Source organism: Caretta caretta, chromosome 5 (assembly GCF_965140235.1).
Source record: "Caretta caretta isolate rCarCar2 chromosome 5, rCarCar1.hap1, whole genome shotgun sequence".
Taxonomy (NCBI): domain Eukaryota; kingdom Metazoa; phylum Chordata; order Testudines; family Cheloniidae; genus Caretta; species Caretta caretta.
The window spans coordinates 12,679,308-12,706,750 of NC_134210.1; the positions used below are offsets into that span (position 1 = coordinate 12,679,308).

At 44.4% G+C, this 27,443-nt stretch overlaps 1 protein-coding gene across 8 annotated transcripts in view; it reads right to left on the reverse strand.

Moving 5' to 3' along the window:
• The window catches only part of LOC125636878 (uncharacterized), a 234,487-nt gene that overhangs the window by 131,063 nt on the left and 75,981 nt on the right, over positions 1 to 27,443 (reverse strand). For all 8 annotated transcript variants that reach the window (XR_012668360.1, XR_007356749.2, XR_012668361.1 and 5 more), the window contains one exon: positions 17,169 to 17,456. The gene's annotated coding sequence lies outside the window, so the exon portion shown is untranslated. The remainder of the gene's footprint in view (positions 1 to 17,168; positions 17,457 to 27,443) is intronic.

Here is a 27,443-nt window from a genome sequence, read left to right on the forward strand (position 1 = left end):
GGTCTCTTCCAACCCTAATCTTCTATGATTCTATGACTCTGTGACCACTGCCTATCTGTCTGACCATGATCCTCTTGCTGGTACCTTGTCTGCTTCCCGCTCTTTCCCCATCTGTTTGTTGTATCCACCTGTTGTCTCTCCTCTTGTACTTAGACTGTAAGCTCTTTGAGGGAGGCACTGCCTCTTTGGTATATGTTTGTACAGCACTCAACAAAATGGCAGTGGGACCTCTGGGCATTACCGAAGTTCAAATAGCAAATAATAATTCTGACAGATCACTTTACTGGGGCATCAGGCTGGCAATCAGTAATAGGCATATAACTGGAAGCGACTTCCTCGGTCATCAATCTATTGCAGGCAACCCTGTCATATAATCCCGTTCATAAATTTCTCAAGTTCCATGTTAAAACTAGGTTGTTTTAACTACTGACATACCTCTGTCCTGCTCCTGCCATTCCACAGGAGCTGTTCATAGAGCCACATGGAGCAGAGGAGAGTGGGTATAGAGTAGGGGCAAACGGCGCAGCACTTGATCATGCCCAGCCAAATAGAAAAATACCATCTGGCCGTGAGTTTCAAGGAAGGCTTCTTGATGGTCCTTTATTTTTGTATCTACAACAGGAGGATTTCAGTTCTGCAATCTACCTATTATTACCTTTAAAGTAGCTCCTTAAAGATCACAGAGGAGCTGAGCACTTACAACTCTCATTGCCTTTACCAGGTCGTCCCTAAATTCCAGTGATTTTCTCTCCTAATCTGACTATCGCTCAAACATTATACAGAAGGGATATGTGGATTTTAAAATAATCCATGATTGAAGAGGGCTTGTCTGATGCTATTGGCTTTTGCTTTGTTTTGTGGGGAGTTTGGGGGGGGGGGGTTGGCTCCCAGCAGAGGTCCAAGTAGGTAAGAAGTGTGCCAAGGCCTAGAAATAAAAATTGGAGGTTTAAAAGAAGATTGCGGAGGAGCAGGTTGAACTGATGAACAAGAAGGCTTTTCCTATCAGAAGGTAGTCTGCCTTTTATCTTCTCATCTATAAACAAATGAGAATTCTTCAGCTGCATGGATTCTGTGAAAAATGAGTTGCGTGGCGCAAGACGTGTGTGGTGGAATATGCAGTTGTCTTCATCTAAAAAACGCTGTGCTGTTTGAACTGGCGTGATAACTGTATTATGAAGGATCACTATGAAATATGCAAAAAATGGCATTTGTTTCCCTGAACTACAGCCAAAACACACCACCTTTCCAAGGGGCAAATGTTCTTATCATAGCAAATGCTCCTCTGGGCAGTAATTACTTCCCCTTTCAAAAAATAAGGCAAAAATGATGAAATGTCATTATCATCACCTTGTTCAGGCTCTTTCAACTTCACTGCTGAATTTACCTCCCGGGCTACATGTATCAGGCACAGACAGAACCAATCAGGCTGCATATTTGACCATGAAAAGAAACGAGAAGTGAAGATGGGCTTTGTCCTGTGCAAGGTACACTTAGGGTATTGGGATCATGTTCCTAAGAAGCTCTCTTTCCTGAGTGTTTGAATTGATAACATTAAGTTACTGGGAATCTCTTGTACAGTAGAACCTCAGAGTTATGAACGCCAGAGTTACAAACTGATCAGTCAACCACACACCTCATTTCGAACCTGAAGTACACAATCAGACAGCAGCGGAGACAAAAAAAAGAAACTTCAGTACAGTACTGTGTTAAACGTAAACTACTAAAAAAAAAGGGAAAGTTTAAAAAAATAGATTTGACAAGGGAAGGAAACTGCTTCTGTGCTTGTTTCATTTAAATTAAAAGGGTTAAAAGCAGCATTTTTCTTCTGCATAGTAAAGTTTCAAAGTTGTATTAAGTCATTGTTCAGTTGTAAACTTTTGAAAGAACCATCACAAGGTTTTGTTCAGAGTTACAAACATTTCAGAGTTACGAACAATCTCCATTCTGAGGTTCTACCGCAGGGGTTCTCAAACCTTTTCTTTCTGAGCCCCCTCCCACCCCAACCCCCCAGGATATAAAAACGCCAGAGCCCAACTGTGCCACCACACCTGTTTTTCTCCGTATAAAAGTTAGAACTAGCATTAGGAGGTAGCAAGCAGGGCATCTGCCTGGGGCCCCACACCACAGGGAGTCCCATGAAGATAAGTTGCTCAGGCTTTCAGTTTCAGCCCCTGGTGGCAGAGCGTGGGGTCCTGGGCTTCAGTCTCACGTGTTTGGGCTCGGCTTTCTGCCTTGGGCCCCAGCAAGTTTAATGCCAGCCCTGCTTGGCGGACCACCTGAAACCTGCTCATGGCCCCCCAGGGTGTCCCGGACCTCTGGTTGAGAACCACTGTTCTACTGTATGTTTAATTTCTCTAAGCTTTTTTCCCCCAAGACAAAAACAGGGAAAACACAGACCTATTAGGCTTTTAACAACATTGAACCAGAACCATTCAGCTTTGTGGCTGAGATGTTCAGAGCCATCTAAATGGCTTAGATGCCTGGTCCCTTCTTCTCTCTTCTTCTTCAGTGCTTACCCAGATAGCCGGCCATAGTGATTGTTCGCCATTTGATCCATTCCTGCATAACCATGAAGGCTTGACAGCCTGAGAGTCCAACATCAGAATAGACTTGATGAACCCATAAAGTGGAGTAACTTCATCTGTAATGCAGATGTTTATGGTTGTTCGGTTCTACAGACAACCATAAACATCTGCATTACAGACGAACTTACTCCACTTTATGCCCAATATATGATGTTGACATTTTGTGTGGAAAGCCTCCAGCTTTGTCCGTCTGAGCGGCATAGTGTTTCGCAGCCATACAGCAGTATGGGAAGGATACAGCTCGAATAAATCCTGAACTTGGTTGTCATACTAAGATGATGTTGAAATCCTGGTCCTAGATTTTGCAGTTTTGTCTTTGACCATGAAACATGGAGACCAATCTTCGCTGACTCCTCCTCTGTATCCTGGAGTGCCTCACGAAACCTGTCAGGGCTCTGTACTCAAGAACAACATCATCAGCGTAGTCAAGGTCTGTGAGTGAGAGATCACCGATCTCAATGCCTATGGACCTGACGGAATGCTGCATTATGAAATCCATTGCCCGACAAAAGAGTGCAGGGGCCACAACACAACCCTGCCTAACACCAGATTCTGATTTAAAAGGTGCTCACATCCGGTTCCCCAGACGAACATGGGCAGTGGTTCCACTATGCAGCTCTCTACTTAAGTCCAGCAGAGTGGCAGGGACACCCTACACCCCTTAAGGCCTTCCATAATGCGACATGATCTACTGAATCAAATGCAGCCTTAAGATCAAGATATGCCATGTGCAGGGGCTTCCTGAGCTCGTGATGGTCCCTTCGGCAGTTTTGAACATCTCATTCAGAGAGTTTACCAGCCCTTCAAGGACGAAAGGATTTAAAGTTAATATGCCAGGGGGAAGGAGGGTGGCTTCTTTTTGCTGTAGAAAGGAAGACTCTTTTTCTTTCTTTTTCAAAATTCTGCTTGTATTTCACATTAGAAATTTAGATAGTGTATAGGCTGGAACACACGGTGGAGATTCAAGTGCTACTCAACTGGAAGCATCACAAGAGTCAAGTGAGTAAAAGCTGAGCAAGTGAAAGTGGGGAAGGGCTTCTGAGTTTAGAATTCTGGTTGTGCTCGCTGTTTATTTAATTGCAATACCTAGTAAAGCTTTTGGGTAAGGAAAGCCTTTGTTAAAGTTTCAACACTCACCCACCTTCAGTTGACCCACAAAATATTCCTGAGGCCTCCCACTGGTTCTCCAGCAAAACCAAGAAAGAACAAGCAGCAAAACACTTTAAAAAAATAAATAAACTAAACCCCTTTCGGGCAGCCTTTATATATTATAAAAGGGGTGCGGGGGCAATTTCTTTTTTAATCTTTTTCAGATCACCTTTAAAAGTGTCCCTGCTGTGAAGGTTATAAGATGCACAGAAGAGACTCCCTGCTGCAGAGGTTATAAATTGGGCAGGATCACAGGTATTTCCATAAACAGCCTGTTTCTGCATGCACTGAAGCATACATGCCAAACCCGTGGGAAAAACACAGAAATTGGGCTTGGTTTTGGCCTGTGAGTTGCTTGTTGGTTAGTTTTTGGCTTGTTGTAGCTTGATGCTTCTTTTTTTTCTTTTTTTTTGATTGGTTCCTGGCAAGCATGGACAAGGGGTGGCAAGCAGGGGCAACGGGGAAAGAGAGTCGGGGTGCACAGTGGGCCCACCACAGTCCCAGACTGCATGCCGGGGGGATCTAGTCACATAGAGTGTGGGGGTTGTTAGGGACTGGCTTGTTTTGGCCTTGATTTGAAATGGGATTAGCTTGATTTTGGGCTTTTTGTGAAAGTCGGGGTGCTTATTTACCGCATGATAGTTGGCAACTGTGCCCTGAAGTCTGTCTGAAGAGAGTATTTTGTATGTTAACCACTTTCTATGTAGATATGAGCTACGATACCAATTTAATGATGCAATTAGTACTCTAGTTCCCGACATTAGTACAAATGATTGCTCTGCATGTAAGAAAGCTAGTGTTTTAATGCTTATGAGCTGGTGGCTACTGGAAACGGAAATATATGCAAATGTATCTATCTTCACTGAGACAAGGTGGATGAGGTAATATCTTGTATTGGACCAACTTCTCTTGGTGAGAGAGAGAAGCTTTCAAGCTGACACAGAGCTCTTCTTTAGGATTGGTCATGTTTCCCCAGACCTGAAGAAGAGCTCTATGCAGCTGGAAAGCTTGTCCCGCTCACTAACAGAAGGTGGTCCAATAAAAGATATTACCTCACCCACCTTGTCTCTCTAATATCCTGGGATCAACACGGCTACAACAACACTGCATACATCTATCTTCACTGTTACTTATGCAAGCACTTCTATTTCTCTGTGACAAAATCTGTTGGACCTGGTCTTTATCCTAGTGTCACAGTAACAGGGCTAGATGCACCTGTGTCCCCTTTCTGGTCTCCTTGTGTGCATCCATACACCGCCGGCTACACCAGTGGAGTGTTAATAGTCCTCGAATGCCTTCCCACAATTGCCCCTGTGTGCCCAGCAGGAAAGACAAGTTCTCCCACCCACAGTTCATTGGGAGAGAATGATAGAGTGGCTCAGCTTACTGAAGCACAAAGAACCATGGGATTTGCTCGCAGACATCCTAGCAACACCAATGGGTGAGCACAGCAGCAGTGAGGGCACTGAAACTCGAGGGTGGCTTTGCAGAGTGGCCACCCACACCTGGGTGCCCAAACCTGGGTGCCAATCAGCCGTCTTAACTCTGCAATGAAGACAGACCTAGCGTGTGTTGCAATTCTCTCAGTCTCACCCACTTTGTTCAGACTGGTTTCTGTCAGTGCTTAATTTGTGCCAAGGCTGAGTCCCGGCACCTCTAGGCTTGGCAGTTCATAGCCCCAGCACCTCTGGCTTGCCACGTCAGTTATGAAAGTAAAAAAATTGCTTGACCCCCAGCACCTTTTTCATTACAAATTAAGCACTAGGTTCTGTGCTCCCCAAGGAAAGTGGGCTAGCGCCGTTAAGGCTAGTCGCTTTGAAACTGTCTTTTAATGATGCTTAAGTGTAAGCTGCCTGACAACTATTAGAAAGGGCCTCCTCTCTCTTCCCTGCAGAGGTAGGCTCTACTATCCAGTCAGTCCCGTAGGTGAAATATTGGACCCATTACAGTACACTCTCCACAATAGGGACAGAACCAGATTCAGTATTTATTAAAGAGTAACCCTACATTTCACACCTAGATTTTGAGCTCTCTAGGGCAGGAACACTTTTGATTCTCCTCATTTGCGGAATGCATAGTACAACGGCTTTCTGATTGGAGACTGTACGCAAAACTCAAGTGTCTTTAGTATGGTACTGTAACTCTGGTTTTAAAGCTGTCTTCTTGTAAATGACAAAAGAGAAAAGTAACCAGCCTGATTATTTCAAATTGTAAATATTAGCAGCTTTTAAGTCAGCTTTTTTGATCTTTAAAAAAAAAAATGTTAAAATTGTCTTACACTGGGAAAACAATTCTTATTCACCCTTCCGTAATGCAAAAGCAGATTTTGTCTAAACTTTCCGGAATTATTCCTTTCCTGGCTGAGACCAATCGTGGCAAATTTCAGCCTCGCAAAAGATTGTCAAAAAAGTTAAGAGCACATGAGAACAGGGGTGCAATAATGGAAGTAACATTCCTGGGGCAACCTTAATGATAGTGCGTGCTACCCGTGCGTGCTCTGTTATATCTCTTTCTAACTGCCTCTTACATAGCCTTAGGGCTTGTCTATGCTGCCTTGCAGTATGGGCAATGAGGGTGTGAACCGCAGAGCTCACCAAAGTGTTGCCCTCCAACTGCTCCACGTGGACACTGCTGGCACAAGCTGAACAGTTGTTAATTCTTGTTAACATAGTCTTCTTTCAAACCGGACTACACTAACGCAAATGCGATACTTTTTAGTTTGCGCCGGGAGCATCCACGTGGGGCAGTGAGAGTGCAACTCTTTGGTGTGCTTTGCAACTCACACCCCAGTGGTCCACACTACGGTGCAGTGTAGACATAGCCGTAGGCTTAGTCTACACTACTACGTTTTGCCATCATAGCTATCTCAGTTAGGAGTGTGAAAAAAAAAAAACATTCCCTCCCCAATATAACTATGCCAGCAAAACCCGCATTGTAGATGCAACTCTGCAGCCAGAAGATTGCTTCTGGTGGCTTAGCTAAAACAGTTTGGGAAGTGATGTAGATATGCTTGCGGAACTCTTTCTGGCTGTTTATGCTGTGTCATCACTAGGGGGCTCTGCTAGCATAGCTATGCTGGCCTAGGCTCTGTAGAATACATGAGCCTTGGATCACTCTGGAGGCATCTTCTATGTGTCTTTTAAGACTCACTCACTGGGGAATGTAACAGTGCTTTCCCTTTAATCTTTAAAGTAGTCTCAAACCACGCTAAGACTATTTATGTTCTGCCTTTTCCTTGACACTCCTTCCAACCATACAGCAGGTGAGCAGACAACCATCTCCTTAGTATGGCTGCCACAAATGACTAGTAATTTTTGGTTGTCCAACTCAAGGCTATTTTAAGGGGACCCAGTTTTCAGAAACTGCTGAACATCAACCTCCTGAAAATTAAGCTCAAAGTTGAGTGTCCAAATACTAAGGCAGTCATCTTTTACCCGAGGTGTCTAAAACACAGAGCGTGGAATCAGTTGATAAAGCACAGCTATCTGAACGTCACAAACTTTGTACGGTGCCTGAATGCAAACTAAACTCCCTTGAGTTATAGGAGTTCCCTTGCTACTTCACATACCAATAAATACTCTACAGTGCTCCATGCACTCTCTTTATGGATTCCATGCCATGTGCACTCAGCTTATTAATTAAAACATATTCTTCACTGTTTTCAATACATTAAATTGAACGCATCTAATGAATATCCAGCTGCACTTTTCCTTCTTTCTACACAATAATTTAGACTCCTAAATTGCACTTGTTCCAAACCGGGAACATTTTGCCCATTATAAGGCTGCAGTTGATAATGTATCAGGCCGCAATAATGAAGCTTGATTTTCAGAAGCTGTGGTAAATGGGACGTGCTCAGAGCTACATGTTTTGATTAGCAGACTAAGCAAACCTTGACACGAGCGTCCTTATTTACATAGAATACTAAGGCTCCTTTTCACAAAGTGACTCAGTTCACCAGGGGAACACATTAAACTTATCCAACCTGCCCTAGTTGAGATCTAGATCACCTCATGGTGGCACCATACCTTGGAATGATTGCCTGTTCCATACAAGAAAGTCAAAATTCTCTGCTCAGCTCTGCTCTGCAGGTGATTTACGAAGAGAAGCAAGGACGCTTTTTTTATTTATTTTTTTTAAATGTTCAGTGAGTGGAACTCCCACTGACCTAAGTAAGACTCCCACAAGCGGAGCTAATGCAGAATGTCCTGGACAGAGCAACACAGCACATAAGTTTAGAATTTTGCCCCTAATGAAAGCGGACATTTCATTTCTGCCCTCACCCTCTTGCCCGATCTTTTTCCACACCAGCTCCTAGCTCTTGCAAGCCCATTTCAGTTTGCCACCATCCTCTCCTCATTCTTGCAAATGTCACTTGGCCCCTGATACCCACAAGAACTGGAGAGATATATATAGTGATATGTAAAAATGCATCCCACTAACATGTTAAATTCCTACTGTGGTATTTCTAGTGAACCCTGCCTATTCTGTCATAGATTATAAACTTTTCTGGGTAGGGACTGCCTCCATCCTCTGTCAAACAGATTCTTCAATGTTTAACAAATTGTCAGTAAGTCAATAACCTATTTCCCTTACAATACTGTAATTTTAACTGGCTGGTGTGTATGTCTAACCTCTACCAGATGGGATCAGAACTTCTGGTCTATGTGTCATAGGCCCTATACTGCTAACTTCTAATGGAAATTCTTCTTTAGCTGAAGCAGTAGAAGCCTGTGCTTTTGGAATGGGAAGTTGTGAATTATATTTGGCCTAGTAGCTGCCAGGGAGCTACACGGGGGCACTCCGTTACTCCCATAGGAGTCAACAATTCCAGGTTTGGGGCCTGATCCAAAGTCCCCTGAAGTCAGTAGAAGCAATTGGGAAGTTGGCCTCAAGTAGGTTGAGGAGAGGGATAAGACAGACTAGGTGGGTAGGTAATGGGTCCGGATTGAAAACTCCTCAGAGCTGAACTGACAGAAGGGGGTGAGGGTTGGAGGGAAGATGTGACAGCATCACCAGGGAAAGATGGCAAGAAAAAGGCTACAAAGAGTGAGGACCCTACAAGATGAGCATCAAGCATTACTTTGGTCTTTTTATCTCTATAGTTGCTTTCCTTCCCTGACCTTTGGTTTTTGTATGCTTAGTTTGTAAGGTCTTTGTGGCTAAGACTTATCTAATTACACAACTGTAAAATGCCTAACTCGCTTCTGGGATCTCTGTTAGTGACATCTTCCTGTCGCTGCGGTGACGTTCCGAGTTCTCAGGGATGTGGCGTATCGACACCTGCCCAACGTAGGTGGCTGCAGAATTGTTACCGTATGTATAACAGCATTCCAGGTGGCCCACTTAGCCTCCTAGCTTCACTGAGCCCCATTCCTTTTATGAGGTGTGTATGCTGTAAGGGTGTTCCTGGTGCACCAAAGTTGGGTCACTGCAGTGCATTTGCAGTACAGAGTAACTGTTGGTTAAAAGAAGTGTTAAGAGAAATTCAGCCCAACATATCCGCTTCTTTTGGTAAGTCAGGTTTTCTGCCGAAGAACCAGCAGAGGGTATACAAATGGGCAGGGAGTCAGTATGGTGCACTGGACGGTGAGTCACAACACTAATTTCAGTTCTTGATTCTGCCACTGACTTGTTCTGTGATCGTGGGCAAGTCAGTTCACCTCTGTTTCCTCTCCCACCCTCAGTCTGCCTTTTCTCTTTAGAATGTGTTTGTACAGTACCTGGCATAATGGTTCCCCGATCTCCTGTCCAGTGCTCTAAGAACAGTACCTTAAACATATGCCCAGATCTGAGAGTGGGAAGAACTGTGTTAATTCTGGCTCTCCTACAGATTCTTCTACAACATGGAGAAAGTCACTGAGGGTCAAATTTTGGGCAGGAGGTATAGCTCAGTGGTTTGAGCTTTGGCCTGCTAAACCAGGGTTGTGAGTTCAATCCTTGAGGGGGCCATTTAGGGATCTGGGGCAAAAATTGGGGATTGGTCCTGCTTTGAGCGGGGGGTTGGACTAGATGACTTCCTGAGGTCCCTTCCAACCCTGATATTCTATGATTCAGCCAGGTATGACCGGCACTCTGGTTTTATTTGGAGACTTAAGTAATTGTTTTTAAAGCCAATATACTTTGGCTGGAAGGCCCTAGTGCAGTGCTAAGTATTATTATAAAACCAGGTATTTAAAATCTAAAGGGTATTTCTTGAAAGATATAGAGTGTTTGTGGTCAATTTAGTATGTGACCTGAATGACCTGACTGTGCACCTTTAAACTGTTTATCCATGATCAATGTGCAGGAAAAATATGACCACTGGTTAGACTCAGAGAAGCACTCAAAAGTTCAGTGGTACTCCAGACATCATCTGAACATCCTGAGTCTGCAAAACTATGCTGTAAGTCTAAGGAGAATGGGCATTTCCCTCGCTTCTGACTAGAAATGCCTTGACAACAGCCCTTCTCCCCGTAGTTTGGTTCCAGAAAATGGAAGTGAAAAAACATCAATCCAGAGCCTTAATAAAAGAAATCCAGGATAGTCAGAAAGGGAGCAGCTTTCCATCATGGGAACTGATGGGCGCCTTTATCTTCTTTCCTATGTCTCTGAGGTTTAGAGAGCACCTTGCAGAGCCTTTCCAGAGATAATCTGACAGTCTTGGAATGTTTACGGTCCCATATTTTCTGTTTGCTTTGCTGTTCCTTACAAGAAAAACATGATCAAATTCGTCCCTAGGTATAACCCTGCTGGGGTGAGTGAAAGTTACCATAAGGGATTAATTTGGCCTACAATTAGTTTGATCTCATGTAAGTTGGGTCTTGTGCTGTATGCAACCCAAAATTGCTATGCCTTTGTTTAATGCCTTTAAATTAAAAAAACTCTGCCAATGTGGAGCTACAGTAGCCATGTTTTGTTGTGGTTGTGTTGCTGCAACCTGTACAGAGGACACACTCACACAGACATTGTTTTCCTGGCTCTAACATAAAAGTCTTTGGACAAAACAGTTGTTCTTTGCGTATGAAAAATACAGGCGGCCTGACCGTTATACATGGGCAGATACTGACTGAGAGCATTAACTATTTTCTGTCTAGGACACAGATCTCACACAAGACAGCATGGCACCTACCTGTTCCTCAGAGGCTAAGTGGTGTGGCTGTATCTGCCAAGAAACCATACTAAAGAAAGACTTGTGACTAGTTTTGTGACTCAGGGGACAAATAGACCAGGTGATGGTTAGTACTGCCACCAAAAACAGGGGATCCCATGACACAAAGTGGGAAATCCATGTAGCCTTTCCATTTGGTTCAAATCCAAAACAACACAACTTCTTTTGCATGAGTCATGAGACTGTGGACTCGTTCCATGGCCCCAAGTTATTTCTGTATCTTATCACACACATCTAGAAAACCAAAGCATAATCTTTACAGCTGTACATTTGTTTAAATTTACCGCCTGGCACTTTACCCCTCTGGGACTTAGAAGCAACATCAAAAACGTTTCTCAGGATGACATGCCAAATTTCATCCCCTCAACTTCAGTTTCTCTGGCGTAATTGACAACTGGCCATAGACCAGCTATAACACAGGGGGGAAAAATTATCCAGATTCCCTGATGGGAGTGAGCTGTAAGGATGCTCTGGAAAATACAGAACTCCTCCCAGGAAGCTGTTACAGGAAACTCACTCAAACAACCATTTTCTCAAGCTCTGGTGCTCATTTCCCTGCTCCTATCATCTCCTACTATATATTTATCACATTTTAAACTGTAAAAATAAAATAAAATCACTCATTCTTTTTAGAGTAAGGAGTGCAAAGAACAGTCATCTCCTTGACTGGAGACCTGGTTATTTTTTTTTTAACTTCACTTAAACTTTGATGATTGAACAAAAGCAGGCAAAAAATATTGCCATTATCTGACGTACAGAAGTGTAACATGAAGTCTGCTCATTATGGATAATATTTATGGCAGATCATAACATTAAATTACAACCCAGTCGCCTCAGCCAGAAATTTGTAACACCGCACATGTGCTTCTAATTATGGACTTTTGAAGTTGCCCTGGTTATTTATTTTCAGGGGATTTAGTACGCAGGGCGATTAAAGTTTGCTCTTGTTAGGAATTCTGCAATCTTTAAAAGAGAGAGAGAGAGTGCAAATGAACCTCAAATGATTATATATAAATGTGTGTGTGTGTATTTATTTATTTAAAAAGAAACACAAAAGGGCCCTTTGTTTTAAATGTGGTTGGAGTCCAAAATTTGTGACCATAATTTTGTTTATAGGAAATCCCTTATAATGCTAGTTTAGTGTTTCCATATGGAATTCTCATAGGACTCTTTGCCCCCCCCCCTTTTTTTTTTATTTGGATAAGGCAAGTGAATGTGCATTCCAAAGATGCATAGTCATTCCGGATCAAATTCAATGGATTCTGGCAAGAGTTGAAAAACACAGATGCAGTGTTTTAGGTCTCCTGCTGTGCAGCCTCCAGCTGTGAGTGTCTGGTTGAAGCACTTTGTAAAATCATGAAAACCCTATTAAATTCATGAAATATGATATACTGTATTTTCAAACTAACTTTCCATTGAACTGTCCATGAGGATGGAATTTAGCTGGCTTGCTTATATATCTAATGCGTATATCTATAAACAACAAACCAACAGACATGTCAGGAGTTTCTGAAAGCACTATTTTTCTTCACTTTTAAACTTGTCATCCTTTCTGAACCGCAGCAGAACCTGAACTGAATTTTGTGGGCATAGTTCTGCCTCAGTCCATTGTACCCTTTCCGTCACTTGACCGTACAAATAACCTCTCTGCAATTAAAATCCGAAAGGGTCTCTGATGTTTCGGTGAATGAAAGTTAGCCTTTGACCTTTGGGAATGTGGCATTCTAGCTGCTTGCCTTTGACTGCAGAAGAGGTGCCCAGATCGAGGGGGAAATCTCTTTCCTACCCAACTGAAAGCAGTTTGATATTCTGAGTTCATTTCCTATTGGGCTATAATTCACATCATAAAAACATCACTTGTTTGGATTTGGGTTGTTTTTTTTTTTAAATGGAAAAGTGAGAGAAGTCCCCTGAGGTGAATCATTTTGTTGTTAAAATTGTCCCTGAGATACAGGCAACTCCAGCCTCTTGCGTGCACAGACCACAATGTATAATGCATGGCAGGGTGAGAGAAGTATGTATTTCAGTAAGATTAGTCTGGCCTTGTTTATCCATGTGTCTAGGCACCCAGTTGAGTGAAAGTTGTAACTGGGTTAATAAAATGTGTATGGACTCATGCTCAGTGTACCACTGCTGTCTTTGTGTGAGGTTTTCTTTACCTCTGCATGAGCCAGACAGAGCCCTCCTATAAAAATACATTGTACTTCTAAGCTTCTTCCCCTTTATGCAGTAAATGGGGTCAGTTTGCCAGATCATTTTTTTCCAGGCTTGCCAATCCAACGCTTGCTCTATATCCACTCTGTCCTCCCTTACACAGTCTATCCACTGTTTGCTTGGAGGTCTCCTTCTCCTTTTCCCTCGAGCTCTAGTTTCAAGTGTCTCCCTAACCGGATTCCCATCCTCCATCCATCATACACGCCCATACCATCTCAGCCTCCTCTCTGACATCGCAGACCTTGGTCTCGCTCCTGATCACATCATTCCACGTGTGGTCCAGCGATGTCACCCCTCTTGCTGCCTTCAGACATCTCATTTCAACAGCTTCAGGTCTTCTCAAGTGCCTCTTCTTGATCACCCGTCTCTCTGATCTGTACAGAAGAGCTGGACTTGCCACAGTTTTGTGTAGTTGTCCCGTAAATTGTCTGGGCATCTGTTCATCATGCAGCATGCCAAGTATCTTGCACCTAAACTATGTCAGTCTTTTTCCCTCTAAAAGCAGAGAGGCTGGTGATGCTCTTAGATGCTGTATCCAGTGCACTCACCTAGGATGGGGGAGACCAAGGTTCAGATCCCCACTCTGCCTGGTGTGGGGCAGGGACTTGAACCCAGCCCTCCCACCTCCCCAGAGAATGCACAAACCACTGGTTTAGAGGGTAGACAGGGTGGTGCTCTCAATCCCTCCTGTTGAAGTTGTTCCTCTTTTTGTATGACATATTTAAATATTCACTAGGCCAGCAAGCGTGGGAGTGACTCTCTAGCTAGTGGTTAGAGCACTCTCCTGGGAGACCCAGCTTCCAGTCCCTGCTCAAGAGGCTGATCCAGTAGGCATTTTCAGAGCACACCTACCAAATCAGACCCCACAGGCAAGATAGTCAGTCCCTTGCCTAGTTTGAGGATCCCAATGTGGCTTAGGTTCAAGTGAGGTGCCGGGTGTCAAGACTGAGGCAGCATTGTGCATTCCCACCAATAGAAATGAAGAGACCTAGGGGACTTTACCAGCAGAAATTTCAGGCACCAACAAGGTTAGGCAGCAGCTAAGGGCAGGGGAGGGGTTCAGGTTCTAAATTTTGGATTTAGGTGCTTAAATGACTGTGTGGATCTAGCCCCAATACTCTTTAGTCTGGAAACCAGGCATGAAATTTCAGGATCTGTCTTCAGATCTCAGGTACTAGTTGATTCCAGATGTGTCAGAATGGAAACAATGCAAAAGCGATCTTTACTGTGATATGTTGATGTCTTCTGCCTCCAGTTAGGGTGACCAAACAGCAAGTGTGAAACATTGGGATGGGGGGGGGGGAGAGGTGTGATAGGAGCCTATATAAGAAAAAGACCCAAAAATTAAGACTGTCCCTATAAAATTAGGACATCTGGTCACCCAACCTCCAATCCAAAAATAAGACGTGTAGAGGAATGTGGATTCACTTCTTTTCTTTTTCTGTTCCTTTTTAATGTTTACAGTGTTGATTGATCTGTTGAACCTGGACACATTTTGGACCTGGTGTTTGAGTTGGAGCTAGAGGTGCAGATTACACCATAGCCACAAACTAAGGTTGGGGCCCCTTTCAACTGAGACAAAGGACCTATCTTCATGATGATCCATTAGTTGAGTTTTTTTCTCCCTTAAGCCCAAGAGTGCAAATATCCCTCACTCTTTCCATGGGATGTGCTCGGTTGAGAGAAGACTCTTTCCATCCTCCTGAATATCCATATTAGGATAATTTTGCCTTAAAGACAATGCAACCAGAAGAACAGTAGAGTGGTGGTGTACCTCTGCTTTGCTGGACACCTTTGTTGTGGGTTAAGTGAAATTATTTTTAAGGCCCACAAAGTGTCACTGATGTTGTGATTCATGGTAATAAGACTACGCTGCAGTCTTGATTTTATTAAAACAGTGCATCATACGCTGCCAGATGTCAAAGGAACATTAATTAATGAGGTTTACGTTAACAGACATCTTGAGAGAATTAACATGTAAAAATTAGATAACGAAGTGCATGCCATTTAGGCTTAAAGTGTAACTCCTGCTGGGTTGCGTGAAAATGTTATGCATAAAGACACCTGTATTCTCTATAGTGCAACAAAATAATAGGGGATTTATTGGGCTTTACTAATTTGATGTACGGAGTGGCAGCTACAATATGCACATAGTTATTCCAGTGTACTGCTTTCTGCTGTGTGGCAGAGGTTTGTGCTCAAAGGAAAACTTTCAGGAGATGCTCGGGAGATGTTTCATATGTCTTGTGCAAATAGCCTTTTTTTGTCTTCCTCAACCCTCCACGTGCTGCCTCTCCCCACTTTTCATTATATGGTTCTGGCCTCCCAGGTTCACGGTTCTCTTTCCTCTCAACCCATTCGTTCAGTGTGTCCAGACTGTAGCTGCAATCAGCCACCTCGCCTGCCATTCTGACCATAACCAGCCTCTCTTCAGACCATTCACTGACTCCCAGTTATCCCCCATATCCAATGAAAGCTCATTTTCTTTGCTTTCAGAACTGCAACAAACTTTGTTGCTCCTGTCTCTTTCCACGGTTGACTACAGGGGTCAGCTAATGCCAGTTGTGGGGCTAATTGTTTTCTGTTGTGGACATGTGTCTGCTTAGATCTGGTCTAAGACCCCATTTCACTTCATACAGACCACTGAACAGCCACCAGACTGACTCATTGTTTGGTTATACTTCCCCATCTAGGTGCATCCACCTGTCATCTCTTGTCTGAGAGGCAGCATAGGCTAGTGGAAAGAGCACTAGACTGGGACTCGGATTCTACCATTGGCCTGTTGGGTGACCTTGCCCATGTCCCTTCATCTCTCCGTGCCTCAGTTTCCCTATCTGTAAAATGGTGGTAATAATGCTGACCTCTTTTAAGTGCTATGAAAGAGCCAAGTATTATTAAATAATAAGCTCATGGGGGCATAAACCTTCTTTTTCTTCCGTGTTTGTACAGCACCTAGAATAGCGAAGTCCTGGTCCGGGCTGCTACACATGAAGGTCATACAAACTATAATAACAATGATGATTTCCGGCCACTAAAGATTTCACCTTGATTTGAGCAAGTCATGAAAGGCTCCAGAGATCCTTGCTACCAGTATCCTGAGTTACTTATTGCCCCCAACCCAACCCCCAGGCACATGCTAATGTTGTAATTGTGTTGTTTTTTTAAAAAAATCACATCTCATGTAGACTGATCTTGCCTTCTCCCTTCCTCCCCAATGAGAAGGGAATATCAAAATGGAACATAGTGCCCACCAGTTCAACTCAGTGCAGCGCTTTGTCATAGGCACCGTGGTCCAGAGCACAAATTCTCTCAACTTTTACTTAGGCAAAGCTCCCCTGGATATTTGGGGGTGTAAGTGTTTCCACAAAAAATTCCATGACAATCTATTCTGAATGGCCCTCTGCTTTGTCTGTATTAGGATGCTGCAACAGGGTGGCAGGGATGCAGGTGCGCATTGCTAGTGGTTTCAGAAAAATCCTGTTTAGATTTTTTCTTTTTTTTAAAATAAAAGCAGTAGTCAGATCGAGTAGAGTTCCCCAGTCCCACAGCAAATCCCAAGTGACAAAAAAGTAACAACAACAACGATGATTCATCTAGAATGAATTAGAATTTCTGTATTGTTCTGAAAGCGCTATTGGCAGGAGTAAGAATTACTTTATATGTTCAGTGGCGAGGAGGAGGATTTGTATTACCGTCATGCCTAGGAGTCCTTGTCATGCACCAGGACCTCATTGTGTTAAGCGCTGTACAAACACAGAACAAATAAGACAACCCCGGCCCCAAAGATCTTACGAGAGAAAAGACAGCAGATGGATCCAAACAATGGAGTACAAGGAAACAATGAGACATTACTCATCAGCATGCTAGACAGTCGTCACAGCACACCAGTGGCCTAACCATTGTTTAGTTTTACATTTTTGTGACTATTATAACATTGGGCTAAATGTATCCCTGGCTTGCGTCCACTTGGGACCGTAGCATTTTGTCACCCAGGATAAATTTACCCATTGAGCCTAGAAAGCAATTGGATCCAGAAGGAAGAGGAAGGAGGACTAGGAAGTAGAAGTTACCTAAGACTTGAGGAGGTATTCGAGTCACGCCTCTGCTGTGATGCCCATAGTCGATTGCCATGTGACAATGGCTAGTCAAAAGGCAAGCTGAGGTTCCTGCTGACTGTCAAAACATGCTCCTTTACTGCAGTCTTCTCAATTCCCTCTCAGCTTCTTTTTCTCCATTTCATTGACTTCTTGTGTCCTTTCATAAGCTTATTAAATGTATGCCTGCTGGAGCTGGGTATTTCTTATTTGTAGAGACCTTAGCATCCCAGGGCCCTGATCCTTGATTGGAGCATCTGGGCACTAAATATCAAATTAAGAATAAGAAAAACAGTGGTTACAAATGGCTAAAACACCTATTGTCAGTTCTTTCTCAGTGCCCATTTCCCATAATAAAAGAACAAATGGATACAAAGAAATTAAAGGGCAGTAAAAATAGAACCTACATAAGAAAATATTTCTTTACAGAGAATAAAGACCATCTGTGGCTGAAAAGCACTGGATTCTGTTACGACCATTAATAGCATCTGTACTTTACCAATGCAAGTTAAAGCCCTGATCCTGCAAATACATAAGCACGTTAACTTTACACATATTAGTCATCCCAATTAAGTTAACAAAATGACGCACATGCTTAAAGTGAAAGGATGTGTTTCAGGGCTTGCAGGATTGGGACCTATTGGTGATGAGTGTAAACAAAGCTCATACTTGGTGGTATAAACGGATAAGACTTGCTAATGTTTCTGTGCGGGAATACTTTCCTTGCAGGAGATACCTACTGGGGTCAAAAAGAAATCCCTGTCTTTCCATGTACAAACTTACTTCATTAACTAGGGTGTAGCAAGGCGACAATTCACCGCGCCTCCTGCTGGTCATCCAGGGAATTAGCTCTTTTCCAGCATATAGAGCGCCCTCTGCAGGCCGGTGTCTCGCCTGCCACTGGTCCCATGTCCCTCCTGGACCCTGGTGCCCTTTACCCTGGGGTTCTGCCCAAGCAGTAACCCCACACTCTGGGTCTCCCCACCCTGGGGAACCCCCAACGTTCTAAACCCACCTTGTCTCAGTGGCTACTGCCAGTCATCATCCAGGCCCCTTTCCCTGGGGCAAACTGCAGTCTGTAATCACTGGTAAGGGGGGGTTGGACCAGCTGCCTCTGCCTATTCCCAGGCTACACCTCTGTAGCCCCAGTACCTTTCCTGGCCTTTAGCAAGGCCTGGAACCTGGGGATTGTCCAGGCTGGAGCTCCCCAGCTCGTCCGGCCTTCCCCCAGCCCTGCTCCACTCTAGGTACCCTGCTCAGTTCCTAGGCAGCCAGGTCCTTCTTTCTCTACAGCTAGAGAGAGACTCCCACAGCTTCGGGCTCACAGCCCTCTTATCAGGGCCAGCTGAGCCCTAATTGAGCTGGTCACAGCTGTGGCTGCGTCCCCAATCAACCTAGCTTCTTTCCAGCCGCAGCCCTCTCCAGGGATGCTTTTAACTCCTGTTCTGTGGGAGTGGGGCAGCCACCCCACTACACACCCTCCCCCTTCGAGCTCCCCCAATGTGGTCTTATCTCCCCAGCTTCCCTCTTAGCTGGGCCCGCGGGATGTCTCTCCCCTGCCGTAGGTGCTCCAGCATCTGGAGCAGCTGGCTCCCTTCCTGAAGGGTTTGGGTGCCCACTGTAGCCTGCTCAGCTCCCATGTGGGTTTCCCTGGCTGTTCGGGTCTCCACTGTGGCCTGTCTCACACCCGCATGGATTCCCTTCTTGACCTGGGGCCCCTCTGCCCCAGACCCTCTCACTTCCGGGGCCTTGGTCCTTACCACCCCCTCCTTCGGGGCAGTCTCAGACTGAGCCCGATCCTCCGGCCTCCCACTCCTTCTCTGGGGGCAAAGCCGTCTTATCTGCCCCCCCCCCCCCGGCCTTGTGGCACAGGAAGCACATCCAGTGCCTTCCTTTGGCCACCTCAGGGCTAGCCTGGGCCGTGTGAGTTCCATAGGGGCATTCCCTCTCCCTGTGCCCTGGCTCCCCACAGGCCCCCCTGTTGACCTCCCAGGGGTTGTGTTTTCTGGGTGGGGCCTCCTTGCTCCATCCAAGTAGGGGCACTCCTGTCTGTAGTGTCATAGAATCATAGAATATCAGGGTTGGAAGGGACCTCAGGAGGTCATCTAGTCCAACCCCCTGCTCAAAGCAGGACCAATCCCCAACTAAATCATCCCAGCCTGGGCTTTGTCAAGCCTGACCTTAAAAATATCTAAGGAAGGAGATTCCACGACCTCCCTAGGTAACCCATTCCAGTGCTTCACCACCCTCCTAGTGAAAAAGTTTTTCCAACCTAAACCTCCCCCATTGCAACTTGAGACCATTACTCCTTGTTCTGTCACCAGCTACCACTGAGAACAGTCTAGATCCATCCTCTTTGGAACCCCCTTTCAGGCAGTTGAAAGCAGCTATCAAATCCCCCCTCATTCTTCTCTTCTGCAGACTAAACAATCCCAGGTCCCTCAGCCTCTCCTCATAAGTCATGTGTTCCAGTCCCCGAATTATTTTTGTTGCCCTCCGCTGGACTCTTTCCAATTTTTCCACATCCTTCTTGTAGTGTGGGGCCCAAAACTGGACACAGTACTCCAGATGAGGCCTCACCAATGTCAAATAGAGGGGAACGATCACATCCCTCGATCTGCTGGCAATGCCCCTACGTATACATCCCAAAATGCCATTGGCCTTCTTGGCAACAAGGGCAAACTGTTGACTCATATCCAGCTTCTCGTCCACTGTAACCCCTAGGTCCTTTTCTGCAGAACTGCTGCCGAGCCATTCGGTCCCTAGTCTGTAGCGGTGCATGGGATTCTTCCATCCTAAATGCAGGACTCTGCACTTGTCCTTGTTGAACCTCATCAGATTTCTTTTAGCCCAATCCTCTAATTTGTGTAGGTCCCTCTGTATCCTATCCCTACCCTCCAGCGTATCTACCTCTCCTCCCAGTTTTGTGTCATCTGCAACCTTGCTGAGGGTACAATCCACACCATCCTCCAGATCATTTATGAAGATATTGAGCAAAACCGGCCCGAGGACCGATCCTGGAGGCACTCCACTTCATACCGGCTGCCAACGAGACATGGAGTCATTGATCACTACCCACTGAGCCCGACAATCTAGCCAACTTTCTATCCACCTTATAGTCCATTCATCCAGCCCATACTTCTTTAACTTGCTGGCAAGAATACTGTGGGAGACCGTGTCAAAATCTTTGCTAAAGTCAAGGAACAACACGTCCACTGCTTTCCCCTCATCCACAGAGCCAGTTTTCTCCTCATAGAAGGCAATTAGATTAGTCAGGCATGACTTGCCCTTGGTGAATCCATGCTGACTGTTCCTGATCACTTTCCTCTCCTCTAAGTGCTTCAGAACTGATTCCTTGAGGACCTGCGCCATGATTTTTCCAGGGACTGAGGTGAGGCTGACTGGCCTATAGTTCCCAGGATCCTCCTTCTTTCCTTTTTTAAAGATGGGCACTACATTAGCCTTTTTCCAGTCATCCGGGACTTCCCCGGATCGCCATGAGTTTTCAAAGATAATAGCCAATGGCTCTGCAATCACATCCACCAACTCCTTTAGCACTCTCAGATGCAGTGGATCTGGCCCCATGGACTTGTGCTCCTCCAGCTTTTCTAAATAGTCCCAAACCACTTCTTTCTCCACAGAGGGCTGGTCACCTCCTCCCCATGCTGTGCTGCGCAGTGCAGTAGTCTGGGAGCTGACCTTGTTCGTGAAGACAGAGGCAAAAAAAGCATTGAGTACATTAGCTTTTTCCACATCCTCTGTCACTAGGTTGCCTTCCTCATTCAATAAGGGGCCCACACTTTCCTTGACTTTCTTCTTGTTGCTAACATACTTGAAGAAACCCTTCTTGTTACTCTTAACATCCCTTGCTAGCTGCAACTCCAGGTGTGATTTGGCCTTCCTGATTTCACTCCTGCATCCCTGAGCAATATTTTTATTCTCTTCCCTGGTCATTTGTCCAATCTTCCACTTCTTGTAAGCTTCTTTTTTGTGTTCAAGATCAACAAGGATTTCACTGTTAAGCCAAGCTGGTCGCCTGCCATATTTACTATTCTTTCTACACATCGGGATGGTTTGTCCCTGTAACCTCAATAAGGATTCTTTAAAATACAGCCAGCTCTCCTGGACTCCTTTCCCCCTCATGTTATTCTCCCAGGGGATCCTGCCCATCAGTTCCCGGAGGGAGTCAAAGTCTGCTTTTCTGAAGTCCAGGGTCCATATTCTGCTGCTCTCCTTTCTTCCCTGTGTCAGGATCCTGAACTCGACCATCTGGAGAGAGTCTAGCGAAGGGCAACAAAAATGATTAGGGGACTGGAACACATGAGTTATGAGGAGAGGCTGAGGGAACTGGGATTGTTTAGACTACGGAATAAAAAAATGAGGGGGGATTTGATAGCTGCTTTTAACTACCTGAAAGGTGGATCCAAAGAGGATGGATCTAGACTATTCTCAGTGATAGCAGATGACAGGACAAGGAGTAATGGTCTCAAGTTGCAGTGGGGGAGGTTTACGTTGGATATTAGGAAAAACTTTTTCACTAGGAGGGTGGTGAAACACTGGAATGCGTTACCTAGGGAGGTGGTGGAATCCCCTTCCTTAGAAGTTTTTAAGGTCAGGCTTGACAAAGCCTTGGCTGGGATGATTTAGTTGGGATTGGTCCTGCTCTGGGCAGGGAGTTGGACTAGATGGCCTCCAGAGGTCCCTTCCAACTCTGTTATTCTATGATCTCATGGTCACTGCCTCCCAGGTTCCCATCCACTTTTGCTTCCCCTACTAATTCTTCCCGGTTTGTGAGCAGCAGGTCAAGAAGAGCTCTGCCCCTAGTTGGTTCCTCCAGCACTTGCACCAGGAAATTGTCCCCTACCCTTTCCAAAAACTTCCTAGATTGTCTGTGCACTGCTGTATTGCTCTCCCAGCAGATATCAGGGTGATTGAAGTCTCCCATGAGAACCAGGGCCTGCGATCTAATAACTTCCATGAGTTGCCAGAAGAAAGCCTCGTCCACCTCATCCCCCTGGTCCGGTGGTCTATAGCAGACTCCCACCGTGACATCACTCCTGTTGCTCACACTTCTAAACTTAATCCAGAGACTCTCAGGTTTTTCTGCAGTTTCATACTTGAGCTCTGAGCAGTCATACTGCTCCCTTACATACAGTGCAACTCCCCCACCTTTTCTGCCCTGCCTGTCCTTCCTAAACAGTTTATATCCATCCATGACAGTACTCCAGTCATGTGAGTTATCCCACCAAGTCTCTGTTATTCCAATCACATCATAATTCCTTGACTGTGCCCTGGTCACTCACAGGCAAAACAGTCTTTAGGCCCCCGCACTGGCCTCCAGCCCCAGGTGCCTGGCCCCCGATGAGGTCCATGTGCCCTCTCCCACAGGAGCTGAAGCAGTCCTGCTTGCTGCTCAGCAAGCCGGCCCACACAGGCTCTCCAGTAATAGTCCATCCTTTTTCTCCACCCTTGGTCGCTCAAGTCTCTGATCCTGGCAATAGTCCGACAGTTCTTGCCCTGCCCCTTGTATCGGGGTGGACCGCTTATGCCCACGTTCTCCACCACCTTGTAGCAAGGCGACGACTAACTGGCACGGCGCCTCCTGCTGGTCATCCAGGGAATTAGCTCTTTTCCAACATATGGAGTGCCCTCTGCAGGCTGGTGTCTCACCTGCCGCTGGTCCTGTATCTCTCCTGGACCCCGGCCAGCTTATCAGGGCCAGCTGGGCCCTAATTGAGCTGGTCACAGCTGTGGCTGCTTCCACAATCAGCCTAGCTTTTTTCCAGCCGCAGCCCTCTCCAGGGGTGCTTTTAACCCAGTTCTGCGGGAGTGGGGTAGCCACCCCACTACGTAGGGATAAACATTTTCAAAAGCACCAAAAGGAGCCCCTCACTGAAATTCACTTTTGAAAATAGGACTTAGGCTGCTAAGTCACTTAGATGCTTTGAAAATATTCCCCTGGGTATTTAATTGCGGTAGGCAGTTACCTTCCTCTAAAGAATTTATGCTGTAGAAGGCAAGAAAGCCTTTTATAAGCACCCCTCTTCTTTCTCCCCTCCACCCCTCAGGAATCAATGAAGCTAATTCTAATAGGAGCAGTAAAAAATACTGGTAGATTCATGACTATGTGCAAAATTTCTCCATTGTTGGGTTTATTAACTGTTCTTAGAGGGGACCTTAAGTGATACAACATTCTCTTTCTTACACATTGCTGACCTCAAATTGCCCATTGCCTCTGCGGTTCACCTTGTTTTATGCATCTCAGTTGCTCACTATCACCTGTCTGCCTTCTTGTGTTAGAATTCCCCTTGCTCCATGAAAAGCATTTGAAAAGCGTCCAAATCTGAATATTCCTCTGCACTTCTATAGAGCCTTCGATGCACAGATTTCAAAGCACACCTATAGACATAAATTAACTAAGCCCCACAACTACACTGTAGTTCTGGACAAAGGATCTGATCCAAAATGCACTGAAGTCAAGGAAGAACTTTTCTTAACTTCAATAGATTTTAGATAAGGCTCTTGAGGACTGATTCCATTTCCTGGCCTGTCAATCTGTCCCCTTTCATGAACACTAATTTTACTCATTTATTTTTTTAATGCAGCTCAGCTATCACTCAGATCCTTTCAGACGTGCCAAGTCAGATGGATTTGCCGCATGCCACGGTCCATAAAAATGAAAGGTCAGCTGTTAATTGGTTTCAGTTTAGGTTTAGTCCTTTTCACAGCCGCCATACTTAATTTATATTTATGGTTTTTTAGACTTGTTTATTCCAAAAACATAATTCTCTGCTTTGCAGCCATTGATTTTATTAAAAAAAAAAGATAATAAAACTGTAATGAGTCTTGCAAGAGATGCAAAAGTGGAAATGACACAGAGAAAGAAAATAAGCATTAAAACAGAAATATAATCAGATCTGTAAAACCAGCCCTAGAGACATTTGCAATGTATAATGTAACTTTTATACCTCTTACTTTGCAATGCATAACTTTCAAAGAAAATTCATTTAATTCTGCTACTAACCTTACCTAACCCCAGTCAAGTAATAGATAGTAAGAAAAACAATTATATACCTGTGCAGTAAGTGTTCATTTAGTTCAAGTGGTGATTCAAGTATTCTGAGTGCATAATAAAGACCTGAAACCCAAGCCCCCAATCACAACAGTGGGAACCCCAGCAACTCTTGTTTGAAATGATCCCTCACTTAAATCCCACTTGAGCCATGTAAATAGAGTTTAAGTGGGACATCATGCTGCAGAGACCTTGTGCTAACTCCTCTGCACAGAGGCAAATTTCACCAGTTACTCAGAGGCCCTGATTCAGCAAGATACATTAAACATGAGAGTAGTGCAATGGGACTACTCACATGCCTAAATTAAGCACATGCTTAAGTACCTTGCTGTTTTAAGTCCTTGCTCTGCAAGTAGTCCCGGTAAAGGTGAAATTCACCCCTATGCAGAGGGCTCAACATATGTTCTATACATTATTTAAATCTCACATAAACCCTCTTTTAAGGGCTTAAACAGTGCATAGGCTTTGGGAGGGCCCTCACGAACGTACTACTCAAGAGTATCAGAATAGAGCCCTAATTAATAAATCCTTACAAGATGTCTTTGAGGCAGGTAAGTATGATTATTCCATTTTGCATGGAAAAATTGAAGCTCAGAGAGATTGTGGTCAGCATTTTCAAATATGGGGGGGTCTAAATGCAGGAACCTACATCCTCACATAGACATCTAAATAAGTGGTCTGACTCTTCAGAGCTGCTGACAACAGCTGGCCAGAAAACAAGATTCAGTTTCATGAAAAAAATCTGGTGATTTGAAATTTGTTTCCATTCTGATGCAGAATAAAACGGAGGTCTTTTGAAAACTTGAGAGAGAGCACAAGAAAACCCAGGGAAAGTCAACAGCCTAGTGGCTGCAGCACTTCCTTAGGGTATGGATGACCCAGGTTCAAATCCTTGGCCTGAATCAGGCAGGGAAGGGACTCCTTTAGTCTCCCATAGCCAAGGTGATTGCCCTACTCATAGGGCTATTGGTTATTCTGGGGTGGCACACTCTGTGGTTTTGACCAGAAATTCCATCCTGGACCTGAGCAACTTTCCTGACAAAAAGAAAAGGAGTACTTGTGGCACCTTAGAGAAATTTGTTAGTCTCTAAGGTGCCACAAGTACTCCTTTTCTTTTTGCGAATACAGACTAACACGGCTGCTACTCTGTTTCCTGACAAAAGTTTTGTCAAAACCTGTATGTTTCCATGAAAACTTAGGGATTTGACAAATCAACATTTTCTGATGAAAATACTTATTGTTGAAAAGTTCCCAACTGGCTTTAGTGCTGAATTTCACACTGACTTCAATGGAAGGTGCTGTAGGCCAGCGCCTCCAAATACCAGGCCATTTCTTTACCATGTGACTATCAGTTCGGTGCTCACATTTGAGCCTTTCAGCCTTAAATGCTCCATGGCTCAGTTTCCCCATCTGTAAAATGGCAATGATAGTACCAATCTCAGATGGTGTTTCAGGATTGCTTTATTATTTGTAGAGCACTTTGAGATCTTAAATGGACAACAGAACCACAAAGTATTATTCAAAATCCTAGGATGAAAGAAGCTATGTACCGAGGAAAGTATCGTTAAAATACTTAGAGAGAACCAGATAAAATTAGTCTAATATATACTCCCACTGAGTTCACTGGGCTTTGGTTCAGACCTGTAATGGCTAACACAGAGGTGACTGCGAAGTGTAGTGATTTCTGTGCTAGATCACTTAATCTGTATATAGTAGGTATCAATATAGACTGTAATTCTGTAAAGTGCTTTGAAGCTTGCTGAAGGTAATGTATACAACTCAATCAATCAGTAATATTAATAAAAGTAATTATTATTATGAATTATAGTTCCACTTGATTTTGACAAAAAACTGACAAAAAGCCAGGTGTTTTAGCTACCTGGATAAATTTTAGTTTATTTGATACTGTGGTGGATGGATGTTGAAGTCAGTGAATCTTTCCATTGACTTCACTGGGGTTTGATTCAGCCTCTACGTTACTGTCCTGTCCAGAACTCCAAAACTAGCTCCCATTTCCAGATTCTCAGCTTCTTAAATATTTTCAGCCTAAACACTTATCTCTCCCATTACCTCAACCAACTTGTTGATATGTCAAATGAGAAACATGCTGGTAAGTTGGCTGCAAACGTTTCTTCTTCTCCTAGTGCATCCAAAACATACAGATTACACCATCCTGAACTCACATAAACTCTGATTGGGTTTATTGCAGGGCAGTAAAGCTGACCTGACTTTGCAAATTGGTTTAGAGAAATGGAAACAAATCACCTGACAGCTTCCAAGTCGGCTTCTGCCGCCCAAATATCTTTCCTCCTTGAGCATTAAATGTGTTGGCCCTCAGTGAGCATCCACCAAATGGGACTAAATGAGAACAAACCAGGCAGGTCACATTGCTCTCACATGTGTCTCTTAGGGCATTTATTACTCAAATGTTCCCCCAATCAGTTTTTGTTATTGGCCTTGTAATTCTCTGGCTTTCTCTGATGACATTGACTGATGGACACCAGTTTGTCCATTGCCTTCGGTGGGCCTTGGATCAGGCCCCAAGAGGCTGCCTGACCATCCTATAACCTTTTCTTCTAATGCCTATTGCACAGGATGGGAAAGATGATTTGCACTCTCATGGCATGTTTCATCCGAAGATCTCAAAATGCTCTACAATCATAAGTTCATTCTCACAACAACCCTTTGGGGCAGGGGATGTATCATCTTCCCTATTGGGGTTATATGTGCAAATTGAGGTTTAGAGACTTGTCCTAAATCACAGAGTGAAACAGCAAGAGAGGAAGCAATAGAATCAATGTGTCGCCAGTCCCAGTGGGCCTGCTCCGTGCTGTAGCCCATAGAGGTAGCTTAGCATTTTATTTTACTTAGCAGTAATGCAAGGAACGTACAGGCCCGGATGCTGTAAAACATTGGCTTAAACAGATTAAAATAAATGAAGCATAGGCCTATGACCCTTAGCACAAATTAAAATGGCCCGGCAGTTACCCTAGATTTTGGTGAAATGTAAATAGCTTGTTTAAGAGGGGAGTTGATACATAATGATGCCAGGCAACCGCAGGACTATTGAACTGATACTCGGCTTAGATATTTTAGGATAAAATAGTTGGCAAATGTTTAACCACAAACTTGCTTTAGCCATAGTTGACATATATGGTACTGAGCTAAAAGGCATTAAT